At 49.8% G+C, this 25,431-nt stretch overlaps 1 protein-coding gene across 2 annotated transcripts in view; it reads right to left on the reverse strand.

The window, feature by feature from the left end:
• The window catches only part of CD247 (CD247 molecule), a 71,170-nt gene that overhangs the window by 28,214 nt on the left and 17,525 nt on the right, over positions 1–25,431 (reverse strand). The gene's annotated exons all lie outside the window — the stretch shown is intronic.

A 25,431-nucleotide genomic window follows, 5' to 3' on the forward strand; every position in this document is an offset into this window, starting at 1 on the left:
AAAAATCAGTTTGTCCTTGGACTACTGTGCCCAATGGTTTTGCGTATTACATTTGAGTCCATCTTTATATGGTACCACGTTGGTTGGGGTTTTTAAAAATATTATAATTGGGGACTAATGTTTTACACTTTGGGGGAAATATTATAACTGGGGACTAATGTTTTTAGGGAAAGTTACACTAGTGTTTTTTGGGGAAACTGACACTTAATCCAAAGAATAATTATTTCCCTGCCCTGACCTTTTAACCCCAAATTTTCACCTCAGTTTTAAGAGTCACTCAAATGTCGAAACTAAATTCTGATTCAATTTCATGTATGAGGAAAAGAGTGTGTTTATATGTGCATATGTACACATAGGTACATATGGATAGGTATACACATCCATGTACATATATATGCATATCTGTATATGCATCTGAGAATGTATATAATGTATGCCAGGCATCAGTTTCAGTGTTCAGAGGTAGGGACTGTTAAGAAGCCAGGTGAGTGATAACCAGGGAGCACAAGCCTGACACGTTGGAGCACCCTGATTAGCTAGTTAATGGGAAAAGGCATTGGAAGTCCGGTCTCTTGTTCCAAAAGTACTTCATTCTTTTTAGCTTCCCGGCCAGAACCCAGAGGCATCCAAAGATTTATTATGAATGCTCACTGTGGTGTACTCTCACTTTTAAACATTTATTGTGGACTCCAGGCTTGTTAACGAAGATTCACTATTTGCTCCTAGCTAATTCCTAGGTGAAAATAATCTGATTTTCAGCGGCCCTTCATACAAACAAAGAGTCACAAAGTCCCCAGTGGAGGGCCCAGGGCATGAATTGTGCCTGGCTATTTTCTACATTTTTTTTTTTAAGCACCTGAAAACTCCCCTCTCCCATTTGGAATGTTCAGAGACTCGAATTCTAGAGGGGAATTTTCTGTTCGAGAAATAATTCTGTTGTATTGGGTTATTACAGGCATCCAGCCTGCTTCTCTGCCTCAGTGACTCAGAACACGGCACTTTGCGGACAAATAGGAAACGCAGTAAAGGTTTACGCTCCCCCCCGGGGGAACCCTGGACTGGGTTGGTGCTTTGCTCTAATTGTTGCTAGGGGTGGAGAGCACAGACCTCAGTGCCAGGGGCTGCTTGTTGTGACTCGTTCTCTTTGGGCTTGCTTAGTTTTCACTCATTGTTCCGGCCAGTCCTGGGGTTCTGCTTTGTTCTCAGATTTATGTAGCTGCCTGTCCATCCCCCAGCACCGTCTGCCCCCACCCCTAGCCCACTCAGATGAGCGCCAGTCGACTCGCTCACACGCCGGTGACCTAGGGCCTCTGTCTGGTTGGTTTAATATCCATATGGTACATCTGTGGGCTATTTCCCACCCTGGACACTTCCTCATTCCAGACATTTGGTAACAAATCGAAATTGCCGAGCCATATTACACGCCACAGTCCTCCAATCCCTGTAGCCAATTCATAATTGACTTTTAAATCATTTAGGTGCAAAAGCAAATAATAATAACCCCACTGTTCAGTAGCTAATAAATTCTAGCTCATGAAAACTGAGGCAGAAGGCTTAGACCATAAAAATTAAATATTTATATAGATACTATATCCACATAGACATATAAATGCACATTCACACACATTTTAGACATCACTGTTCATTTTTAATTTCTTATGTGATATTCAATAAGAGATTTCTAGTGGAAAAAAAAGAAAGGAAGATTTATTGCTTCCAAATTAATATAAGAAAACATCCCTGTAATAGCAGCCTCCTCCCCCAGTAAAAGAAAAAAAAAAGATACACAAATATTGAATTGACAAAATTATCTTTTCTCTGTTGTGAGAAAGGTGAGTTAATATCCATAAAGAACTTAGAGCTCCCTCGGTTGAAGGATGCTCTATAAAATACAAAGCATCATTATAATTTATTATTGAACAGAGTCAATTTTTCCATCTGAGCCATTTTTCAAACCTCTCATAGCACAGGCCTGTCTGATGGGGGCTCTGACACGGAGCCAAAACACCTCCTAGACACGGAGAGGACATCAATCAGTTTAATGTGAAGGCTTCTCCAAGTCCGCCTCTGGGGGCCTGACGGGACTGCGTGGGCCACCTGCCTGCAGTTCAGCGCCGCGACTTACACTCTGAGCCCACATCCCCCGGCCCAGTCCTGGGGAGGGACCGGTCTTTCCACCCTGGCCACCTTACTCCCACGATTGGAAACCCAGCTTAGGGAACCTCGTTTTTCTCTTCCCACTGCCACTGTCAGACCTGCCTTCTGCTAAATTGTAACCAACCCATCTACAGGGGCCAACACCTCTGTTACCGGTGAACCGGCCACTCCTAGACAGAAGTCCTCCAGCTAGCTGATGGGTTGTGGACGAAGGGGATAGGGAAATACAATGTTGTCTTTCCTTCCAAGCAGTGGAAGGAAGAAGCTACACTCCCAAGCGTAGAAAATAAGCAAACTTCACTCAAAAACAGAAGTTCCTAAAACAGAAACATTTGATCTGGTTTCACAATAAATCTTGTGAAAACTTTGGCAAGTGAGATTTACTCCTATGTGGGACTGAGTCCATTTAACGTGCTGGACCCAAAGCAGAGGCCCCCAGGACTGACGTGTTCACCCGGAGGCTGGAGTCCCATGTGGTTTTCAGCTGTTAAGATCCAACTGCACTTTGGATTAGGGGATTCACTGGAGAAGGATCCCCACCACCCTCCAGTACTAATTACCTCCCAGTACATGGAAGTGCTTATTGTTGATTTGGATACACTGATATGCTAAGACGGTCACAAACATTGAATCAGCATTTTTAAAGATTTTATTTATTTTTTTAAGTAGGCTCTACACCCAACATGGGGCTCAAACTCGCAACCCCAAGATCAGATGTCCCATGTTCTACGGACTGAGCCAGCCAGGTGCCCCAGAATCAGCATTTTTTAATCTGACAGTTTTGTTATCTAGCCATAATTTTATTCTCAAGAACATTGCATGCCCCCTCCCCCTTTTTTTTTCAAGAACCGGGTCTGAAAGGAGAAAGAGACATAAAGGAAAATGTGCAGGCAAATGATGTGAGGTTTGAGAAGAAATCTGTCCCATGAGTTCGTTTCGCTTGTTCCTTTAGTCGTTGCAGACCTGTGACTAAGCACCGAGGACAGGTCCCCTGCTAATTAATGCCTCTCTATCTCATGCCTGCCTCTAAGTCTCTCCCAGATGTCTTGGAGGGACTCTAGGGTCAGGCTTTGGATCTCTTTTCTGATCTTAAACTCTGTTTTTGTGACTTCATCCATTCATTCCTGGGACTTTGAAATACCTGCCTATGCTGTGGACTCCAACAGTTACCCCGGCAGCTCTATGGCTCCCCTGAAATCCAGACTTGGACATGCGTCTGACATCTGGTGGACGACGTAGCTTTGCTCGTCCTACTCCTCCCACAACAAGTCTGCTCTTTCGGGGCCACCGGGTAACATGAGGATGAATTTGATTTCTCAATTCAAAACTGGGGGAAATAATTTTATATTCTCTATTACCTTCCTGATTACAGGAGTAAAAATGTTAATTATGGAAATATTGGAAATTATAGAAAAGCATGAACAAGAAAGTTAAAATTACCCACAACCCCCACACTCAAACATAACCTCTGCTAACCTTTTGCTGTAGTTTCTTCCTATGTTTATTCTGATATTTTTTTTTCCAAGACTGGGGTTGTATCCGTAGGGTTTTTGTTGTTTGTTTTTTACTTAGGACTACCTAGTTTTTGACTGTTTTTAGGTATTGTTATGTATAATTACTTTGCAACCTCCCATATTGTGAGAAGTATGGGTTCTTATTGATTTTTGAGTATTAGAGTGTTGCAATAAATATCCTTGAACATAGATACTTTTATCCCTCTGATTATTTCTTAAGAAATAAATGAAGACACATGGAATTGCATAACCGAAAGGAATAAATATTTTTGAGACTCTTTCAGCTTAGGGCTGAATTATTTTCCAGGAAGACAGTGCCAGCTTACACTCAGCAATTTTTGAGAGACTCTAATTCATTTGTACTTGTCAATGCTGTGTATTATCATTAAATAAAAACCAAAATGACCTACCCAGTAAACATAAAACAAAATCTAACTTAAAAATCTGCATTTCTCTGATTATTAGTGATGTTGAACATTTTTTGTGTGCATTTTCTTCACCATGTCTGCTTCTTGTTTTATGAATTGTGTGGTGGTTACTATTTTTTTGGATGTGCCTTCTTAAGAAGTGATTTCTAAAAGCGTGTTACTAGAGATATTCACCTCTTTCATATCATATGTATTGTGAGTATTTTCCCACTTTGTCATCTACCTTTCACCTGGTGTCTTTGACACATAGAAATTGAAATTTAAGTAGTCAAATATTTTTGCTTTTACTTATATGCTTAGAAAATAATTCCTCGAGAGGCTATGGACTCTGAAAAACAAACTGAGGGTTCTAGAGGGGAGGGGGTTGGGAAAATGGGTTAGCCTAGTGATGGGTATTAAAGAGGGCACGTTCTGCATGGAGCACTGGGTGTTATACGCAAACAATGAATCATGGAACAGTACATCAAAAACTAAAGATGTAATGTATGGTGATTAACATAACAATAAAATAAATAAAAGAAAAGAAAATATTTCCTCATTTTGAGATCAAATGCATATTCACTTATATTTTCTTGAAGGTACTGTTTCCAATGATGTTCCGAAAAGCATTCACAATAAAAAATTAAGCGGTGTCTTTGGCGGCAGCCAGGTTGGCGAATTGTATCTATTGTTAAATGTGTTTGTCCACACTCACACACAGTGTGTGCCCAAGGGGAAAGCAAGCCCAGCAAAAGTGACTTTTTCTATTTAAAAGCAGCAAAATTAAGAAGGCACGGTTGTGGGTTTTTCAAGGGGACAATGACAACAGAGGTGTGCTCACTTTCTTACAGCCAGGCTAGGGATGGTGTCATGATACTTCTGTTAGGATTTTGCCAACACTAAACTCGGGTCCCTCTGCAGCTTATTTAACTTATCACAGTTTCTTTAAAGAAATAAAACTCAAAGGGACAGCGGCCTCTGTAGGAAATGCTGTATGCATCGTGCGGCTGCCTATCTCATGTTTGATCAAGCCCCCATGTTTGCCTGGCTTGGTGGTCCCGTGGGCTAGTGACCTCATGTCCCGGAGAGGGAGCCTTTTTGCCTGGTCTATACCCTGGGCCTCCTGTGTCTGTGAGTATCTGTGTTTTATCTCAATTTATCTTGTGCTTTCATCAGCAAGATGCACCCGAGACCAAAGAGAGGTTAGTTTTTGAATCCGGGAATGCCCAGAAATGTTTCTGCACACGTTAATGGTAATTGCTTTGTTGGCTCATGAAAGTGTTCGTGGAAGCTTTTGAGATAGCGGGGAAAACCTGTGTTGGAGTGCTCGGGCCTGGAAGGATGTCAGGTATCAACTCCTCAGGCTGCCACCATTTGCTTTGTCTAAGTTTTATACACACACACACATACACACACACACACCCCTATAGTCTTAGAGAGACCTAGTCTCAGGCCTTTCCTTGAAAAGCAGTAGATCCATATTCAGCCTCACTATTAGGGCCTCCGGGTGATTCTAGATCCTGACATGACCAGCTGTCCCCAAAGTCTGCATCCACTGTGCAGAGGCCATCTTGGCTTCTCCCTCTCCCAAGATGCTTGCCATCTCCCTCCGGGCCTTTCCAGCATCCAACGTCCATCTGAGGGCTGCTTCAGCCTGGACGCTATTTTGAAAACAGGTGTGGTTGTTTCTTACCTGGGTGCAGAGTGCCCATGCTCACAGGATCAGGGAAGAGGAGTGAGGCTCACTTAGTCGTACTCACACCCAGTGATTCACGGGCCTTCCCAGCTCACCGACTCCCTCACCCTCCACAGCAGCCGTGAGGATGAGGTGTGATTATGAGCCCATGGTGAGAAAAAAATAATAAGGAAGGAACTGAGCAGACCAAGTTCACACAGCTGGTGCGTCCAACTGTGAGCCCCGGGCCTCTTCTTGGCCACGTGCAAATTCATGCTCTCTCTGTGAGCTTGTGCCCAGTGGCCACAGTGGAACCCCCTCCCCAAACATTCCTGTCTGGAGATCTCCCAGGCCACTGTGAAGGGGGACTCCCTGCTTTGTGTCGAGACCCCTCGCTCCATTACTGGGCGGTTTTCCTTCACGCCAGCCTCCTCGTCATGCTGCCGCACAGAGTCTAGCTGCGTCCTTGGAAGCTAACCAATATGCTCTTTCTCTGGCTTGCTGGAGCCTCACGGAGCTGATGCCTTTGGTCTTCTGTGCCCTTTCTGTCTTATACTTGTCTCAGCCGGGGGGGGGGGGCTCTGCCTACTGTGCAAACCCCTCTACCCCCACCCCCCAGCAAATGAAATAAAGCTACACGAACCCAAGGTACCCCACTACCTCCTCCTTGAATGTTTCTCTCTGATTTTGCTTGCAAGATAAATCTGCCTAAATATAGATAGATGGAGATAGCGAATATTCTCACTGCCCTTCTTTCCTTCTCCCTGGTTCTGAGTCTGGGGGTGGAGCTGCTCTGGGGAGGGGGAGCCAGCCTCAAGCAAGTTACTGCCTGAGACTTTAAAGTCAGATTTTAATCTCCTTTCCCCTCCACCCACCTCCCAGCACCGTCAACGTCTTGAGACACCTGCTTGGGTGGGGGTGGGAGGGTAGCGGTAGGGGGGAGTAGAGGGTGACAGAGGCACACTTGCTTGGCGTGTGGGGAGGAAAATTCTGCTCCTGGCTCTAGAGTCTAACTGGAGCCTCAAAGAGATCTTTTTGGGTAACAGCGCCCAGGCACAAGAAAGACCCTTAGCGAAAGACAGCATCCCTACCTTGGAAAAATGTCCCAGGTCCGCGAGGGAAACGTACGACACACATAGGACTCTTGTCATATTGTAAGCAAGGACGCTATCAAAGACCACTGGACCAATGTCAAAAGGAACTTAGAGGAGCCAACTTGAAGACGGTTCCATTAGCCAATGACCGAATCAGTTAAATGTCAATAAGAGGACAACTGCAATGGATCCAAACTCTTAAGTAGGTTGAAGTACGTGCGGACATCATGATGCTAAAACCAGCCAACACATTTATTGCTCACCTTTGGAGGATGCCAGGGAACTCAACCATTACTTACTTTTTTACTGAAAAAAAAAAAAACCTCCTTTTTGTTATAAACTGTACCAAACATGCGTAAAAGTAGAGTAGTAGAATGAACCTCTGTGCACCTGTTACTCTCAGCTCAACAGGAATCAGCCCACAGCTCTTCTTCTAGATGCCTACCCTCCCCCTTCCCAGAATTATGTGGAATCAAACCACAAGCATTATATCTGTCATTTCATCTAACAATAACAAATCATTGTAAATAAGGGGAAGGAATCAAGCATTTATCCCAGGTATTTATCAGGATCGCCAAATAGTTGACAAAGGGTAGTTAGTCTTTATGGAAATATTCCACCAAATAAATGAAAGAAGAGCTAACCCCTGCTGGAATAGCCACTCTGGGCAGTGATCATCCATGGGTTCTAGCATCCCCCAAAGAAAGACCTCGGGACATCCTGAGCTTCCCGATGAAAACACACCAAACCACCTTGAAGTACTCTCACTCCATCATCAGACTGGAATCTGACCAGGCCTCCAGATCCAGCTTCCAGTTTATAAATGTACCGCAGGCTGAGGAACAGGGCGCGGGACGCTACGGGGATGCAACCAGGGCAGTTCAGATTGTGGGAAATTCTCTGGGACGAACAACCTGGCTTCCTCAACAAGTACAGCTCAAGGACATAAAGGGGTGGCAGTGGAGGAGGGGAGGAAACTCGAACTACAAAAGAGACTAAGCAACATGTAAGCCAGTGGGCTCCTAATTCAAACAAACGGAAAAGTTTTTTTAAAAAGGAGATAGTGGGAGAAGTTTAAACACAGAGTAGATGTTTGATGATATTAAGGAATCATCATACATTGTGTAAGTAGGATGATGGCATTGCGGTTATGTTAAAAAAAAAAAAAGTCCCATCTTTTAGAGATACATACTGAAATATGTATGTGCTATTCATTTTATTATTTTCTCTGCTTATATACGTATTTAAAAACGAAAGAGCCACCCCGTTTCCCCTTCAGAAGTCAGAGTTGCTTAGAAGTGAAGCTTCACTGGTCACTGCGACAGTCCCAAGCTGCCAACACTTTCTCGGAGGTTCTGGTGAGCCTGCCAAGGGTGGGCTGCGTGGCCTGGGCTTCTCCTGCGCCCCCGGGGCCCCAGGCCCCACGGGTCCCTCCCCTGCAAGCTCTCGCTACGCCCCTGCCCTACCGAGCAAAGGGCCCAATCCTCTCGGAGAACAATCACTTGCTCTCTCAATCCCCTTCCTTTATCTATGGAATGGGAGCAATAACACGGAATTCACAGGGTTGTCGAGGATAAAATGGCATTGTGTATGGGAACCGGCTCTCCAACCAGAAATAAAATTCACAGGGCCAACAAGGGCCCCCCAGTACTCAGGGCTGACTGCACTCTGGTTGGATTCTAAGGGCTTCAGAGGCATCAGCTCACGTAGTTCATTCTCGTAAGCCCCTGGGAGGTGTACCTGTCACTGGCCTCGTCTCCCCGGTGGGGACGACCAGGCAGGATGGAAAAGGTGCCCCGTCGGTTGCAGTCTTTGCCCATTGTGCCGAGACGGAGGAGATCGTCGGCCACCCCGTTGGCCTGTTGGAAGTGGAGGGACAACAGGGAACTCCCCGTCTGGAAATAGCTTTAGACGGAGGCATATGGGTATCTAAGAGGTCTCTGTTAAAATAGAAATCACCCTGAGAGGGTGACGCGGGGAGCACCACGAGTGCCGTAATACGACACTGTTTACCAGATTCCTCTCCCTCCTGTATCAGGACCCTTAGAAATAGGACCGGTCAGGCCAGGTATTGAGGATAAAAGCCCGTGACCTTGGCAATCTTACCTGGAGCCTACCCTGACCCCAACCTCGAGTGATCAGTGCCGGGGATGGGCAAACAAAGCTGGACCCAGGGGACGGAGAGGCCCCCGGTGGATGTGCTCTTTGTGTGGTTCCAGCAATTCCCCTGAAGGTCTTCCTTACTGGCTGGTCCCACCCACTCAGACTTGTCCAGATTGGCTCTTGTGACTGCTGATGACTTCTTGGTTAAAAGACCAGGTGCAAAACTTGGAAGCCATCTGGAGAACGGCCAGATTCTGGGTCTCCCCTCCTGCCTGAATGACCCAGGCAGGCAAGATGCTGCCATTTTGATCCCCAACAAGCTGTCATGAAAGTTCTCCATGCGAAGGCCCCTGGAAACTCTTATCTTCCCTTCTTCTGGACTGTGCTCTGTAGAACCAGGCAAAGCATCAAAAGGCTGGACGAGCCAGGCCATGGAGCCGTGAGGGAGCAAGGGACTTGGGAAAAGCACTCTTTGCTCGTGGCAATTCAGCTGTTATTTGTAAAAGCCAACACACTTCTGGCTACACTGATGGAATCTAGTGTCCAGCACACACAGGTGGAGAGGCTGGTTGCAACCTTCCTTGGGCAAGAATCCCCACAGCTGTGCTTTTGTTTCTAGCCGCCCCATGAAAGGAACACGGAAGACCCAGGCCTGCCTGAGTGAAGGTCAGCCAGGAGAAGGGCTTCCCAGCCATGCACAACGGCTGAGATGAGGCTGGTGAGCCTGGAAAAGGCAAGACTCGGGCCTCAGAGATTCTTCCAGTATTTGAAAGCCTGTCTCATGAAGAAAGCTGAGTGTGTGCCCGTGTGCATGTGTGTGCGTTCGTGTGTAAACTGGAGATCAGCAGAAGCTTCATGAAGAACCGGCTGGGGAGTATGGTAGATAGCAAAGCAGGCTCTGGGGTTCGAATGTCTAGCTTCAAATTGTACCTTCTGTGCCTTAGTCATCTTGTCTATGAAGTGGGAATAAAAAAATAGTACTTCTCACCAAGGGCTGTTGGAACATGAGTTGATGTATGTGAAATGCTTCAAATGGCCCGACTCGTACTAAGTAACGAGTGTTAGGTTAGTATAATGTCCACAGCTGTCAGAAAATGGAAGCTTCTATTGAAGGATAAATGAAGACAGCATGATCCAAAGTGTATGTGGTATGATTCCAGTTTTGTTTTGTTTTCTCTTTTTAAAGATTTTATTTATTTATTTGTCTGAGAGAGAGAGCACAAGCAAGGAGAGCAGCCGAGGGAGAGGGAGAAGCAGGCTTCCCGCTGAGCAGTGAGCCCCCGATGCAGGGCTCGATCCCAGGACCCTGGGATCATGACCTGAGCCGAAGGCAGATGCTTAACGACTGAGCCACTCAGGCGCCCTTCCAGTTTTGCTTTTAAAGTACACAGTGTTTTGGAAGAATATTAGAAGAAAGTACCACAAAATATTAGGTGATTTCTGGACAAGAGGGTTATGAATGATTTAAGTTTTTATATTTTTGAATATTGCCTGCCTTCTAGGTAACCACATCCTACTTCACAAATGAAAAAAAGCCCCATTTTTAGTGCTCTATTTTAGAAAAGGATAATAATATGCTTCAAAAGGTAATAAGATCCTGGTCACTAAACTACCCCGTCACTAAAAATATTCAAGCCCATATGGCTCAGGGACAGTTGGGTGACTTAGTTTACTCCCAACCCCGTAAAGAGGCCAGTGCATAAGCATAAAGACTGGAAGGGGACAGGCGACCCCAGCAGCTGCTTGGCAGAGATGGATGGTGGGAATGGCTTGTTGGTGCTTTCCTCTTTTCTGTACTCCTAAAATTTTCTAAATTAAATGTGCATGACTTTGAAAACAGAGGGGGGCATTAACTGGACTAAAAACTGAACAGAAATCCAGAGAAAAGTCAGTCTGCATTAGCTCAAGGGCCCCCAGAGGCCTGCTGATCTAGTTAGCATGACCATGCTTCTGTGACCACAGGATGGTGGCAATGACTTCACATGACACGTCCTCCTCCAGCCACCGCACACTGCAGCCTGACGGTGGCCGTGGCCCCCACCTTCAAACAAACCGCCTGGCAGTTCTGGTTTGTTTTTGCGTCGCATGGCAAACCCTCGCTCACCGTGCGGCTTCAGCCCCTCACACTCTGGTCACACAACTTTCCGCTTACATTCCCTGTCCATGTCTCTCCTGCTTGGCCAGGTCTGCCTCCGGGGGGCCTCTCTCACATCTGCCTGGCCCGTGCCTCGACTGCCCCCGGTGCCCCACCTGGGGCCCCCCTCCCTCCTGTGCATCCAGGCTCCACTCATCAGCCAAGGTCGCTGCTTCCCCGCCAGGTGCACGGAGCATCTCCTTTCCTACGCCAAACTCTCACGGCCGTGTTCTTTCCTGCTTCCTGACCCTGAGTCTTGCCTCTCCCATTTGGGGGTGAGTTTCTTGACTGTGGAGCCACATTTTCTACTTCTCTTTTGTCTCCCATGTCCCCAACCAAAACATCCAGCTCCAGAATCCAAAATCCCCTTGTTACTCAATGGCCACTGCCCCCAGGCCTGACGCCCCAGTCTCAGCAGAGGCCAGGACCCAGTCGGGCAGACCCAGATCTGAAAAGGCAGTGGGCCTGCAGGCTAAACGGTAGCTCTGCCGTTAAGACACAGTCCTGCCCCTGAGTCCTGCTCTTCTCTGACCAGGGTAGAGTTCCTCAACGCGTGCCCAATGGAGAGGGACCAGAAGTTCCTGGTGGGCTCATGAAAAAGGGAAGAGCTTGGGAAGTGGGGTACAAAGTCAACCGAATAGTACTCATCTAGCCGGAGAAAGAGGGGACACTAGCGTCTAACATGCAGAGAAAAGTATGGCAGCCGTATGTGCTCCTGGCACCACCTCCCCTCCCAGAGGTCACCCCTCTCCCCCGCGGGCTTGTCCTGCTCAACCAGCCAAGGAACCACCGTGAGATCTCTCCCCGCTCCCAGAGTTCGGTGGAGAGCCTCCTCCACCTCAGACTGTAGGTTCTGGGGCAGGTGAACAAGGGCGATTCTGGGTACCCTTTCAGGTGATTTTAAAGAAAATAGGGATCTATTTTAAAGGATGGCTTAAATAGGACCTTTTTAGACCTTTTACCTCTTTGAGCCACCCTGCTTTAAATCAAACGGGAAGGTGAATGCACCTTCCACATAAAATATATAGCTTTTTTACTATAAAAAGATATAATATTTTTACAGTCTTGATTTAGACATTATTTGGTTATAAATAATTCGTTTAATTTGTCATTGGCTATGATTTCTTGGCTTTTGTCATGCCTCCTTGGGAATTCTCGCCATGTGACTCTAACAGCTTGTTTTCACATGTAAGATCCATGTGACTTTTTAAGGCAACAGGTCAGGCTGACATAGAGCACAATCACAATCTCGCCTGAGACTCGGGGCCTTGTGTCTCGGTTCTCAAGCACATCCCAATAGGAAGCATTGCAAGAAAATTGTTTTTTATAATAGAATACAAAAACTTGAAAATAACTTACTCTATTAAACCATTTAAAATGGAGTCAAAGCTATACCTATACTAAAATCCTGTTCCCTCATTTGCTTCCCAAAAGCTTTCTTTTTTTTCTTTTTAAGATTTTATTTATTTATTCATGAGAGACACAGAGAGAGAGAGAGAGAGGCAGAGGGAGAAGCAGGCTCCCCAAGGAGCAGGGAGCCCGATGCGGGACTCGATCCCAGGATCCCGGGATCATGACCCAAGCCAAAGGCAGATGCTTAACCATCTGAGCCACCCAGGTGCCCCCAAAAGCTTTCTTGATGGGGGAGAAATTTGGAAGTAGGGTAAGGGTGGAATTTCGTAAGCACACGGGGAACACACATTTTGGTGCCATCCATGTGGGGCGGAGGTTGAAGGAACGATTCCGAATTACCGCTCTGATCCTTTTGGGTGGATGTCTTATTTCTTTCGAAACCAGAAGTTTCTTGAGGATAGATGTGCTAAGTTTTTGATGCGATCTAGTGCGGAGCCCCAGAGGCTTAAGAAATAGCTTGCTGAGTTGATTGATGTAATTTCCAGGTGGAGCCATGTTCCAAATGGGGCCCAACTGTCTCCTGGAAAAGCAGTGGGGATCACAGGACCCTCGCTTTATTTAGTCCCATGAGACGGTCAGGAATTCCTGCTGGCCCATGTTACCGGGGACCAGGGCAGGTGTGGCTGGAGCTGAGAAGGACCCCAGGCCTCCGGGGAGGTTGGTTTCGAGCCTTCTGCAGAGGTGCCTGTCTGTACCATTGGCTGGGTGTGATCCCTGCCTAAGCAACCGGCCCCCTCCCTTCCCTGCCACCTAACCAAGACTTCCTGGGGACCTGCTCATCACCTACTGAACAACTCTTTGAAGGAGACTCCACCCTCTGAACTCTCTCAGCAGGAATCCCTCAGTCTGGTGGAAAGTCCCACAGCAGCTTCAGCCCCCTCCCTGCCTAGCTAGGGACAGCCCTGTCCCCCACCATTCTGGGATGAAGGGGTCAAAAGGACATGTCCTTCTCACCTTTGGGTCCTTTCAGAACCCGTACATTCTCCCTAGTGCTCATAGAATGTTTGAATTCCTGCAGATACTAATGATAAAGAAAGAAGGTGGGTGGAAGCTGCCCACTGACAGCCAAGAGGCCGCACGATAGTCAAGCTTGGACTTTGCCGTCCCGGAGGGTTTGTTTTGAATCTCATCTTGCCTCGGAGGGGCTGGGGTTGAGTGAGCCTTCCTCCTCTCCCGGTGTCTCTCAAGAACAACCCCCTTCCCTACCTCTGCTTACATCCCTCTCCCATCTCTCACCCTTCTACCAGCCGGGCCAGGTGCTGACCTTGAAGAGCACGTGGCTGGCACCAGATGATGCAGGAAACCCAGCTGCCAGGGAGGCCTGGGCCTAGTGTCTCTGAGCACTGCGGCGGGCTGCAGCGACTCTCAGAAATCCTTCTGGACTCATGTCCCCAGGGCCTCGTGTCTCTTCCCTTGGAAGAGAGCCTTGAGCTGCCCCACCCCGAGTGGGGGTGTGGAGGGGGGAGAGTTTATCCTGAACATGCTGCCACAGTCCATTAGGATGGAGCCCAAGTTTGCTTCAAGGGGGATGAGGAACTAAAATGGAGGGAGCGAGAGGTCTGGGCGAGCCCTTGTTCAGCTCCTGGTTTGGCCCCTTCCTGAGCCGCCTAATCTGATCCAGGAGCCCCACAGCTGTGCCCACAGAGCAGCTAAACTTCTAATACCTTTAGCTTATAAATTATAGTGCCCAGTGGAGAAAATCAAGCCCCTCTCAGGGATTTGGTGCTTAGACCCTAAAAACAGCCACCCTCTGGCTCCTACTCTGCTTTTTCACCAACCTTGGGTATCCTCGTGCTCTTTAAAACATTCATGCTCGTTTTTCCCCACCAGGGAAATATGTTTCCAGCACCGGTTATAGATATTTATCTCCTTTAATCCTCAGAGACTGCTCAGGGCGATGGGTCATAGTCTCCCCCTTGTACAGATAGGAGGCAGGGGCTCAGAGAGGTTAGGTTACCTGCCCAAGGTCACACAGTGAGTAGGTAAAGGACTATTCTGGGACGAAGGCCCCCATCACCCGCAGGACAGCAGTGGCTTCTAGAGGCCAGCTTGGGGGCGGGGCATGATGCGCCCGTCACGACAGCGACAGTGACAGTGATAACGTAAGTATGTCACATCTGCACTGCACTTCACAGCAGTGCCCCTCGGCTCTGAATTCGGGGGTGAACCAAGTCCAAGAAGAAGAGCTGTTCCCCGTCTCTCCTCCCGCACCGAAATCACCTCAGCCTCAGCCTCTTCCCGAGGGACTCAAGCACGGTTCGCCCCCTGGGCTGGTTCCAGGGACAGCAGGGGGGCTCCTGGAGTGGAGGCCCCCCAGCGCGCCCCCAGCACACGGCCCGCGTTCCCGCCACGTGTATGAGGCGGGGCCCGGGCGGAAGACCTTCGGTACCGGCTCTGCGAGCGGCGGCCGGCCATCGGGGCAGTTTGGGACGTCCGAGGTGGGGCTACCCTGGGCCCCCCCTCCAGCGGCCGCGGCTCTGCTCGGTGTCCTTCCTTGTGCTCCAGCTCAGAGGCCAGTGGCCCCCTTTTGTCTTCTCCTTATTTCTCTGGGACATGGATTGCTCTACCTCCGATCGCCAGACCGATGCTCCCGCCCACCGCCTGCCCGTTTTCTCCCCTTGCTTACGGGCTGCCGTGGGTCACGGAGGGTCCTGCGGCTCCACCTCAGTCACGGGGACAGCCGGCCGGCCTCCTGGCTCCCCACAGCCCCCCTTCCTTGCTCCTTCCCCTCCAGGGGCCCAGCAGCTCTGTGGAGGTCCCAGGGGGCGGGGGGCGGTCTGGAGCCCTCTGGCCCTAGCATCCAGAGCGCTGGTCCTACAGGGAGCCCCCGCCTTTGCAGCTGGGGGAACACGAGGCCGGCTGGGGGCCGGGTGGGGCCGGGACACCGCTCGTCTGGGCAGACCCGCGGCCGGCGGCACTGTGAGGGTGGGCCCCCTGCACCTGACCTTGCAGGGTGGCAGCCTGCAGCCAGCAGGACGATCCGCAGTGCAGGTGCTGCTGAGACGCAGTCCAGGCGAGCACTCTGGAGGCTCAAGGAAGGGATCTGTGTGCACACCCGCCTCTCCCGCATCCCCACGGGGACCCCTGGGACCTGCGCCCCCACCGAGCCGGCTCTTGGAACAGGGAAGGAGCGGCCTGCCAGGCAGGGTTTCCTTGGCAGGTGACCCTGGGGCAGGGGCAGGGGAAACCCTCCTTTCAGGGCCTTCTCCAGCCCCAAGTCCCCAACACCCTTTAGGTGTGTTTGGCTCATCTTAAGTATTCTCCATTGAGAACAATATGGATTTTGCTCTCTGCTCCCCTCTGGACCAGAATGGCCATAGGGTGGGGGTGGGGAAAGAAGCTGTGGTGCTGGCCGGAAGGTCAAACAACCAGGTCATTAACCAAAAAGAAAGTGACCTGGGGGCTGGGGCGGGGAGGGGTACAATTTGTTGTTGGCCACCTTCCAGAAAACTCCCTCCCCCTCCCTCCTTGTCCACACTGCCCCTTGGACACACCCTCCAGCTCAGAGCTCTGCTCTCCTAAGAGGCGGCGGGAGAAGAGGTATTGTCAGGCCAAAGAAACGAGCAACGTGGAAAAGTCAGTGGAAAGAAAACATGTTTTCATCACAGCAAAATCAAGAAACTGGTTTGGTTCTTGCACCAACCCCCTCATTTTTCATATGAGAAATCAAATTCAGAAGGGACGCAGGACACCGCGGCTGGTGAGAGACAGCTCAGGGAGGTGGCAGGGGCCCTAGCCTTGGAGGCAGAAGAGCTGTGGACCCACAGGCAAGTCCCTGACCCTCTCTGAGCGTCGGAGCACAACAGGGAGGCACCAACTCCAGGGGCCACCGGCGGGAACAACAGAGATCGTGCTGTGAAAATACCTCGTAAACTGAAAAATCGGAGTGGAAGGCAAGGGGTCAGCGGCAGACCTGGGACGAGGGCCCGGACCCCCACAGCCCCCGCCCCGCCCCGAACCCCACTCCACTCGCAGCAGAGCACACAGCCCGGCAGTCTCGCCGCCGAGGGCATGCAACTGTTCCCACGCTACGGAGGCCAGTCTCTGCTACCACATCCTCTCTCTCTGGCTTGTGGGACCTGCTGCCTGCCGAGAGGGTCAGCGCAGACTCGCCCCCTCCTACCCTGTGAAAGACTCTGACCACTAATGCAGGGCCTACACCTCTGTGCAAAGTAGAAACAGGTATTTCTGCGGAGGGCAGGCCCAGGCACGGCCAAGCCGCTCCTCCAGGTGGGTGCTCCTGGGCCGCACTGTGGTGGGGGGGGGGGGGGGGGCTGCCAGGACCCACTGGCAGCCTCAGCCTCGTGCCTTTGTCCGGCACTCAGACTGATACCCATACTTGCCCGTACTGACTGACTGGTCCCTGATCTCCCTGGTGAGGGTCCGACCCACCATTCTCCCAACAACGCCGTATCGAGTGTCTTTTTTGTGACAAGGCAGCGTGTTTGTTGTGACTAGAGCGAGCACTGGGCTGGGAGTTAGAAGATGGGGGTCCTGGTCCCACAGCATCCCACAGTATTACTTTCTAGCTGTGTTCCCTTGAGGAACTCACTCAGCCTCCCCAAACCTCAGTTTCCCCGTCTGCCAGATGGGAATGACAATCATTCATTCAAAGAGTTTAGGATTAGGCACAAAGGAGAGGAGACGATGAGAAAGCTTTGTAAAGTGGAAACCAAAATATGGCCACGTTATTATATATTCCAACAAAATCTGAAAAATAGTTTTATTGCTAAGGTGACATAAAATTAAGACTTTCTTAAAATTAGGGGGGAAAACCCCTATCTGATGGAACAAATAAATATTTCCCTTTCTGTCTGTGCATGCATGTTTTTATGCCACATTCATGAAGTTCAAGGGGCTCTCAATAAAAACTCAGGAAAGTGAGAAGACAGTGGGTCCTGAGTGTCTCCCACAGGAACGGCCGCCTTTGGGCCAAGGGCAGCTGCTTCCCCCCCCAACCTTGGGGAGAGGCAACTGGAAAGGCAGGGCGGAGGAGCACATAATGGATTCGGGAGGTTTTAATACCCGGCAGCCTACAAAGACTAATAAAAATCCAGGGCAGGATTTTCCCAAGAAGGATGTGTCACTGCAGAATACAAATGGAAGACCTGAAGGAAGTTCCTAGAAGGATTGTCCCCCAATACTCTGTGTTTATAGGGCCAGATCTTGTGTTGCTGGAAGCCAGTTTCAGATATCCACGATGTTAAATTAGCTCGCCAGTAACAAAAAGAAAAGCGCTCCCACTTCACCTCCTTTGAAAATACGTATTCAAATTGGCTGCCATGTTATCACGAGCTTCTGTGTCTGGAAAGAGGGTTAATGACACGTTTCCTGCCTGCCTGCAAGTAGGTGACATTCCCACTGCTACTGGTGGAAGATGGCCTGTCGACTCCGTTCACTTTCCTTCTGTTCATTTTGTTCGGTTGTGGGAATCCACGGAAGTGTGAGCCTGTGCAGGGAAGGGAAGCAAACCGCGGCTGTTCCCCCAGAGGCCGTGTTTGCCAGAACGACACCGCAGAGACACAGAGCGACAGGGGACAGGGGACAGGGACTCGGGCCCTCTCTCCTGAGACCTGTGAAACGTGCCCTGAGTGGCCCCCGGGAGGGAGGCCTCGGGGTTCCTGCCCGTTGCTTTTCAAAGGGCCCGAGGCCAGCAGTGCAGGAGGCCGGCTTTGTTTGCTGGAAGCCCGGGGCGGCCCCTCCTGGCCCCCAGCCCCCCCCGCCCAGGAAAAAACCGGGATGCACTTGCTCCTTCGAAGTGCACGAAACATGAGACTGAATGCCCAGCTCGCCCTGCAACTGTGCCAAGGTATCGGAGGTTTCGGGCAGCCAGGCCCAGGGAGGAGGCAGAGCTGGGTCAGCTACCAGGTCAGCCGGACCTCCGGGCCCAGGTAAGGAAAGTGGCTTGCCCATTTCTGTGTCCCTCCCAGCACAGAGATACACTGTAGGAAGCCATCAACGTCCCTCCAGCAAATACACACACACACAGGAGCTGCGGGGGGAGGGGGAGGGTTGGCGAGCATCGGAGGGCCGGTGGCCTCAAAATTCCTGATGCCCCCCTCAGAGCCTCTTCCCCTCAGCTTTTCCTTCCACTCTTCCTATCGCCCCCTCTCCTTCTACCTTTCCTCCTTTTGACATCTCTGAAGGAACTTATGGGAGCCGTTATTATATTCTGATGTGTGTTAAAAGCATTACTTTGTGAAATTCCTTTGTCACATCTAAAATAGTGTATGTTGGGGCGCCTGGATGGCTCAGTTGCTAAGCGTCTGCCTTCGGCTCAGGTCATGATCCCAGGGTCCTGGGATCGAGCCCCGCATCTGGCTCCCTGCTCAGTGGGAAGCCTGCTTCTCCCTCTCCCACTCCCCCTCCTTGTGTTCCTGCTGTCGCTCTCTCTCTCTCTGTCAAATAAATAAATAAAATCTTTTAAAAAAATAAAATAGTGTATTTTATTCTCTATAACTTCTGAGATCCTAAGGTGGCCGTTTCCTCCTTTTGAATGGAATTTCTCCACCACTTCCCCTCCATCACAGCGGTTATTATCAAGAAACAGACAAGGCCAGGCATTGGAGAGGACGTGGAGAAAGCGGAGCCCGGGCGCACTGTTGGCGGGAAACCGGGGCTCAGCATGGGGCTTCCCCGGGGGTTTAAAAATAGACCGCCACGGGATCCAGCAATGCCACCTCCGGGGACACACCCGGGAGCATCGGAAGCAGAGTCGAGAACAGATCATTGCACACCCATGTTTCCAATAGCATGATTCATGCTAGCACCAAAGACATGGCTGAGCACACAGAGGCCCCCCGCGCAGGGGCACATGGCTCAGCCACAAAGGGAAGGAATTGTGACCCAGGCGACGGCGTGGATGATCCCGGAGGACATTCTGCCAAGTGAAATCACCCGGATACAAAAGGACCCGTATTTTAGGAGTTAAATTCATCGAGACAGAAAGTGGAATGGTGGTCGCCAGGGGCCGGGGGAGTTTCACGAGGCCAGAGTTTCAGTTTTGCAAGATGAAAAGAGCTCTGTAGCAGGATGGTGGCGGCGGTTGCATAATATAAATGTGCTTAATGCCACGAAGCATACACTTGAACCTGATCAAGGTGGTAAATTGTGCTTTTTTACCACAATAAAAACACTGGCGGGGGGGGGGGACATTAAAATGATAGTTTGCTATTACAATTGTGTTAGGCACGAAGTCTGTCTTGTCAGGATTCCACCAAGCTCACAATCTGCATTTGCCAGGGAAGAGGACAGACCACAGGTGAGCAAGGTTAGGAGTTGAGGCAGGCTGCTTGTGGAGGGAAAGGTTTAACCCTTGCAGCACCAGGTAAAGCGGAGACCTTACCTCTGTCTGTGACTTTATTATTCCCCAGTTGGCCATCACTGACCTTTGTGGGTCCCACATTTTCCATGGCTTTCAGAGATAAAAGATAAAAGTAAGCAATAGCTTATAAAATTTAGAAGCTTATGGGTGCATAAAGAGAAAAAAAAGAAGAGAGAGAAAACAACATGTTGGTGAGGTCTGTGAAGCCTCTTACCTAGCAAGGAGGGGAATTTTCCTCTCCGGCGTAGGCTGTTGTCTTCAGTTTCAAATCATAAACAACCTCCCCAGCCAGGGTTAGCCCCAGGTGGGGGACACCCTGCTCCCCCAAAGCTCTTTCTTGAACAACAGATTCCCCTAGTAGGAGGTGAGAAACCACTCAGATCCATGTCAAAGGGACCCCTCCGGTGGGTGGGACGCCCAGGAGGGTGTCAGCCTGGAGGAGCGTGCCCCACAGTTATAGAAGGCTTCATTCCCGGGGTGCCCGAGGGTCTGCCGGGGGCGCAGAGGAAGGCACTGGGGGGATGTTCGGGAGTCCATACATATCATTCCACTCCTGGGCAGGTGAAAACGATTCCACTGTCACCCTCGAACCTTTCCTACCTCCTCCCCCACCCTCCCTGTTCATACTTTGTCTTTTCTCCTTTCTGTCCGTCTCTCCCCACAGAGCAAGCCTGGGCATACACAAAACAGCTGTGACTTAATTGAGCCCTCTCTCAGGGTCAAGGGCACCGTGAGTTGTATGACAGCACCAATTCAAGATAGGTGTTCTTGTGCCCACTTTACAGATGGAGATGCTAAGGCTTAGAGAGTTTAGGTAAGTTGTCCAAGGTCACACAGCTAGAGCGCGGCAGAGCGGAGATTTGAACGGGACGGTCTGCCTTCAGAGCTCAGACTCGTCATCGTGTTGCTGTATTTTTTGCAAATTCTCTTCCCTCCTTTTCTTATTCTCTTCCACGGATTCTTTTTCCCATTTTTTCCCTTAAGGCAGTAAGTCTGATGATAATGGTGTCAGCAGGAAATGGGGGAGAAGTTTGATGGATAAGGACAGAAGGCAGCCAGGCTCAAGCTAGGTCATGACAGGAATGTAGCTTTATTTCCTGCCTGCCTTTTCCAGAATAGCTGAATTCTGGCGCTACAAGGAAACTCACTAATTACCTCTGTCCAAAGCTTCCATAGCATGCAGAAGAAAATAGGATCAGAGACATCAAGTGAAAGGCTTAAGGTCGCACAGCTGGGCAGTGGCAGAGCCCAGACTCGGAAGCTGGCCACCTAATGCCAAGACTCTGTTCTAGAGGCCTTCTCCATAGATGGCTGTCTGCTGGGTTTACTTGTCTGGAATCATTAACTCATCCAGGATGCATTTCCTAAGCATTTATCCCGGCCCAGCCTAGAATCAGTAAACCCTACCACAGACCTAGAACACCTGTTGTGCTCTGACTTCTGCAGGATCTGTGTCTGCAGGTACAGCCTCGGGGACCCTGGACATTCTTTCTGGGGCTCAGCTCTGGGAGCCTGTAGGGGCTGCAAAATGAGGACGCGGTTTAGGGCTATCATAGGGTGAGCTGGGCTGAGTCTCCCCAGAGTTATTAGGGGAGCAGGACAAGCAGGGAGATATCACTGGGTCAGGGGCAACTTGTGGTGGGGGTGCTGAGTAAAACATGCTTTCTGAAGAACCATTTGCTGAATGTGTTTCTTGTGTATGCCAGCCATCAAGCTGGAATCTCTGGAGCCCCATGCAGCAAAGCCTGTGCCAAAAAATTAGGGCTTGGTTTCATCTTTTCCGAAAGGGTCAGATGTTCTCCTTCTATGTGGGCAATGGCCAGGTACTTGGAATATTCTAGAGACTGTTGGATTGGCTGAAGGAGAAATACAGTGGAGAAACCATGCAGCGCACTGGGCTGCAGTTCGCCCACCTGTGACATGGGAACTCTTTCCTCACCTGTTCACTTCTCAGGTCTGCTGTGAGGGTCAGAGGAGCAAACAGATGGGAGGCAGAGCTGGGAAAAGCACTCTTCACAGGTGTGGTGGTCTCGTTGTTGCGTTGCCCTAGTTTTATCTTGCACTGTGGCTCTATCTAATCTGTCACTGGATTGTTACAAGGGCCAGATAAGATCATGAATCATGTGCTCCTCGGAGGACAGGAGCTTTGCCCTGCATTTTATACCCCCTAGGAGGCCAAGTACAGAGAAATATTTATTAAAGCAATGGGTGTTGAGTGTGACGGTCTCATCAAAAATCAAATGTGTGGGGCAAGGCAATGATCACATCAGATCTTCTAGTTATCAGATTCTAGAGCTAGAAGGAGATTTAGAGACCCATTCCAAGGCCTTATCCTAGAGCAAAGAAGTCTGGGGTCCAGAGAGGGCGAACAGCTTGCCCCAGTGGGGCTGGAACTCTGTTCTCACCCACTTAGTTCTTGGGTCCCTGAATAGTGTGCGGTATCCTCCAGTCAGACACAGGAGGAGAGAAGGACTGGGGCCCAGGCGGCCACCTGAAGGATCTCAGTGGACTTCTCATGCTGTTTTAGAGAGACTTGCCAAGTCCAGTGTGAGAAAAAGTTTCCAGCCATGCCATAGGGGTTAGGATTGCAGGCTTGAAGTGGGATAGTCCCTGGTTAGATCCAGGTTGGCTAGTTGCTAGCTGTGTGGGCTCTCTGAGCCTAAGTTTCTCCATCTATAAAATGGGGAGATCAGGGACTTTTACTTCACAGGTTTTTGAGAGGAATAATGTAATAACGGATGGGGTGTGCCCAGCCTGGATCTCAACAATGGCTAAGGGCTCATTCAATGACCGAAGTGGGGACAGTTGTGATACGGACCTATGGGAGAGAGGAGAGTTTGCTCCCTGGTGTATCCTCAGCACCTAGCTCTGTGTTTGGCATACAGGAGCTCAGTAAGTATTTGTTGAACAAATAACCCTGTTTAAGTGAGACTTCTGTCCTCATTCCCCCTTAGTAAATTCCAGCCCAGCAGCTACAGGGAAGGTGCTAAAACGTAAGATTGTGCTAGTGGTGGGTTTTGCTTTTGTCTTGCATGGCAAGAGTTATGGAATAAGGCAGAAAGTAGGTAGGTAGTGAGTTGTTCATCACATAAGTGTTCCCGACCATCTGGATTCCCACCCACCCAAGGCTCTGTTGAGTGATAGCTCTGTGGGGAAAAGAGCTTGGACTTGTTGGCCTCGAAGTCACCTCCCACTCTCCGAGCGCTGCGCCTCGCTGGGTCTGCGTGTGCTGCAGCAGGACCATGGGAGCCCTGTGCGCCACCCCAAACCCCACCCTGAGCCCTCGTCTTGTGGTCAGCATGGGGGTCTGCTTGGCTAAGAAGCTGCTCAAAAGCAATAGCTCATCACAGAGTCCCGAAGCCTGCTCCATCCTGGGCAGGGTCTGCCTCTCTCCGTGGAGTAAGGCAGGGGTAGGAAGAAGGGTCTGGGAGGAGGCAGCTGGAGCTCGGGGGTGCTGAGCTAAGAGAGAAATTAACCAGACCAGTGACATGCAGGGCTTCCTGAGTGGGGCTGAGAGGTGGACACAGCGTGGCAGGAAGAGAAAGCACAACCAGAGATACTCTTGGGCAAGAGAAGAGTCTAAACAGGGACTGAGCTGGTTGGAAGGTTGAGATATGGGGGACTGTTTCTAAAGAACCTCTCTGCATTTCCTGAGAGATGTCTTTGCACGAGAGCACTGTGTCCACAGCGGTCCTCAGCCACCATCATAAATGCCTGGGAGGGATGACACAATTCTTGGTCTTGACCACCATGACCACAAATGGTCATCACCTCCATGCTTTGGGAGCAGCCAGGAGGGGTATGGTATGTACCATGTCTCATGTGAGACCTCCATGAGATGGAATTCAGGAAGCTTCCCAAAGAAGATGGGGCACGTAAAGTTTGGGCCACGAAGGCACCGGAGGTGGGCCCCAGGGAGCAGGGGCACTGGCAGTGAGAGAAGACCTAACACTTCCACTGCCAAGATAACCCCAACCGTGGACACCAATAAATGCACGGGAGTGTCCACAGCGGCACTGCTCATAATGTGTCAAAATGGGAAGCCATCTAAATGTCCGACAATAGGCAGTGGCAGAATAAAATGTGACACTCTGTAGGCACTAACGAACATTGATGGAGAGAAATATTTAATAGCAGCAAAAGATGGCCATGATTTGGGGCGCCTGGGTGGCTCAGTCGTTAAGCGTCTGCCTTCGGCTCAGGTCATGATCCCAGGGTCCTGGGATCGAGCCCCGCATTGGGCTCCCCACTCCGCGGGAGGCCTGCTTCTCCCTCTCCCACTCCCCCTGCTTGTGTTCCTGCTCTCGCTACCTCTCTCTGTCAGATAAATAAATAAAATCTTAAAAAAAAAAAAAAAGATGGCCATGATTTATTGCTCAGTGAGAAACACAGTTACAAAACTAAGTGCACATATTCAAACCTCAAAGGATAGTCACCAACATACTCATGTGTCTTGGTGGCAAAATTGTAAAAAATGATTTTTGTTTTTTCTTTGTCCTTTTCCATATTTTCCAAGCTTTCCACAGTAAGTGTGCTTTGACCTTGTAAACATTGAACTACGAAAAATATTTTCTTTTAAAGTGCATGTGTTTTAGGTTCTAAAAGCAAAAGTTAAATCCATCCAATTTTAAATAAGAATAAGCAGTGGCATGGCTGACTTCCAGGTCATGTTTTGCTTATTTCTCATTTTCTTTAGGCTTCTAGGGCAAGGGAAACCTTCTTAGTGATTAATTGCTCCTTTTAGGAGCAGCATGAAATAAATAAGGACAAGAAGATTGTAAGTGTTGCTGGTATTTGTTTTGGAAACAATCCTGATCTCTTTGAATACCTGTTATCTTGGAATTTAGAATTAATAAGACATGGGGCTGAGCGAGGGAGCCCGGCATAGCGGGAGCACTGGGCTGAGGGCCAGTCCTGGGTTGCAGATCTAGAATCACTAACTCTCAATACACTCAGAAATCCCAGTTTAAGGGGTGCCCACCTCCATCCATGACCTGACTTCACCTACAGCATCTTGCTGGCTCAGCCCCCGGCTTCAGGACGGCCACCTCCTTTCTCAGCGAGAGACTGATTGGGACCTAGGAGATCCTTTACCAAGCAGAGGTTCTATGATGCAGAAGGGGAAGAGAGATGGTGCCAGAAAAGCCTTCTTCACCATTTTACCCAGGGCTGTCCTGGCCAATAGTCTACTGAAGACCTGGTCCTTTCTGCCTGGTGCCTAGTAGAGACCCCGCTGCAGATGGGTGACAGGTGCCAGCCCCTTAGCCTTGGGTGTCCTGGCCTGTGTGGCTCTCTGCCATCCCTCCTGTCCTCTAGTCTCTCCTCCAGTCCTTGCCAAAGAGCTGCCTTCCCATCCACCCATCTGTTCACACTTTGATCACTCTGTGGCTCCTAACCTTGGTTGGTTACACCCCAAGACTGATTAGCTGCTAAGCTAACAATGCTTTGGCATCTTCCGTGTCTTCCCAATCCTCCATTTTGGAATGCTCAGGTCCCGCAAGAGTCAGAGGAGCAGGGACATTGGGGTGAGGCCAGGTGCAGAGGGCCTTGAGAGGCTGGGGAGAGCACACGCTTCAGGGTCATCGGGAGACCCGAGAGGTCACCCGCAGA

This window comes from Leptonychotes weddellii, chromosome 6 (assembly GCF_054177405.1).
Source record: "Leptonychotes weddellii isolate Sample4059 chromosome 6, ASM5417740v2, whole genome shotgun sequence".
Classification (NCBI taxonomy): domain Eukaryota; kingdom Metazoa; phylum Chordata; class Mammalia; order Carnivora; family Phocidae; genus Leptonychotes; species Leptonychotes weddellii.